Below are 2,047 nucleotides of genomic sequence, written 5' to 3' on the forward strand. Positions count from 1 at the left end.
CGACATGCTTTATGACGTCTGTTCATCACATCGCCCCAGTCTCATAAATTAGAAATCACCCCTTAGATAGCTGGCACCCATCTACGATGGCGTCAGTGCCGTATCGTGGGAGGCAGGGATCGCCTCCGACTCGTCCGACCCGCAAGAAGGCGGAGGAGTGAGACGGAGTAGCGTAGAGAGGGAGGCAGAGAGCGGCCAGAGGGGCAGCACGGACGACGGCAATAATTTTCACCGTATGTCACCCCGGTGGAAGAAAAAAAACTGGCCATGGCTCCGGAGGATCGCGCAAACTGTTCTCGTTGACCCTATCCCGTTCTTCTCCACTCGCATTCTAAACGTACGTACGTAGCTAACTGGCTTTGACGCGTAAACGCGAACGAAAGACCCGTTTCGAAATCGTTGGAAGATCAACTGGCACTGCGAGAGAAACGAAGCAACGAGGCAACGAAACTTTGGTCGATTAACGCGACGGGAAATCCGAACGACGCGTCGCGTCAACGACATCCGACGTTCGTTGTATCGATCGGTCGTCCGATCGCGACAATCGACGCCGATTAAAATCGATGCGTAGCGAGCCGTCAGATCAGCCTAACCGTCTCCGGCAACCGTTTCCCTCCAACGTACACGCGCCCCTTCTAGTTTCTTTTCCCTCGTTGCTGGACCGCTGCAACGCGCGTTACGTCCACCTTTTTCCCGGCGAAAAGAAGGACAAGAGCGGCAAACTGTCACCCGTGCAAAATATCTTATCTTCTTTCCTCTACTCGCTGCTATCTATTTCCTCCGCTTTGCTATTCATTTTTCCTTTCTTTCGTAGATACTGCTTCTCTGCCTGGCTTATCCCATCTGTGCTTTTTCGTTTTCAGAATTCTCGCCGGTTGATCGTGAATCACCGGGTCGTCAAACTTTCGAGCAACGCGTGGCAACGTAGAAGATTCGTCGCGTTAAAGCTGAGCGATCGATGTCGTTTCGAAAGATCGAAAGGATCGCGCGCGGCAAAAATTCGTTTCGGGATTCTCGATATCGCGACGATTTAGCAAACGACGCGGACACGAACGGTGTTTCCAGGCGGAGTTAGGTGGAACCGGACGGGTGAAAACAAATCGGAATCTTCACGGTGCTAGCGAGCAGACGGATTCGTTGTCGAGAAAACTTTAATTGGTTCTCGAATCCGAACGATTAATTAATCTTCGATTGACTCTCGACTACTAATGATTCATTACGGAAGATCGTGGCCGATGCGGCAGAGAAGTACCCGACGCGAAGCAAGGAGGAAGAAGAAGAGACGGGTAATCATCGCGACTTTTAGCGTTTGCGAGCTTGGGAAGAAACCAGGCTCGATAACGAAAGCTCGAGCAAGCGGCAGTTACGAGACATTTTTCCAAATATTTCCTATGCTTTGTAACTGGAATTGGTTTCCGGATCTGAAACTCATTGGCGGGGAGGCAAGGTGGTTCATCCATGGGAGGAAGGAATGACAGACGGGAAAAGCAGAGCGGTGACAGGACGATGGTGGCCGTCATACACGGTCGGTTCGTTCGACGCGAGAGAATACTTGCGAAAAGCGAGGGTCGAGATACGGTGTCGCGAAGGGGTAGAGGATGTGGTGCAGCGGTAGCAGCAGTAGCGCTAGTACCAGTAGCATGAGAAGGAGAAGGAGGTGATGGAGGAACCGAAGAAAGGGTAGGAGAAGGTGGAAGAGTTGGCATCGGTGGTAGTAGCGAGAAACGAGTGGCGATGGTAGTGGTTGACGAAGAGGACGGTGGCGTTCACCAATACCTAGAACCGTATCGTTTATGTGAACGATACAGAGGGGTGAGCGAGTTTGGAGTGCGGATTCGACGGTGAGGCGAGGCTGTCCATCTCGCGGCACGTCGCGGTAGAATGGAGTCGTGGAGTAGGTCGAGGGGTGGGTGGATGGTCGAAGGTGGAGGAGGCAAAGAGGAGGAGGTGGTAAAATGAGGGTGGTTGGAGGTGGGTGTTTGAATGGGGAGGGTGGTAGCTGTCGCTCGCCCGGGCAGCAGACGTCTTCTGACCCGGCCGGTGGCTC

General features: G+C 53.1%; 1 protein-coding gene across 4 annotated transcripts in view; it reads right to left on the reverse strand.

Moving 5' to 3' along the window:
- LOC105681806 overlaps positions 1–2,047 on the reverse strand; it is an 89,651-nt gene that overhangs the window by 78,327 nt on the left and 9,277 nt on the right. The gene's annotated exons all lie outside the window — the stretch shown is intronic.

This window comes from Bombus impatiens, unplaced genomic scaffold (assembly GCF_000188095.3).
Source record: "Bombus impatiens unplaced genomic scaffold, BIMP_2.2 scf_2222, whole genome shotgun sequence".
Taxonomy (NCBI): Eukaryota; Metazoa; Arthropoda; class Insecta; order Hymenoptera; family Apidae; genus Bombus; species Bombus impatiens.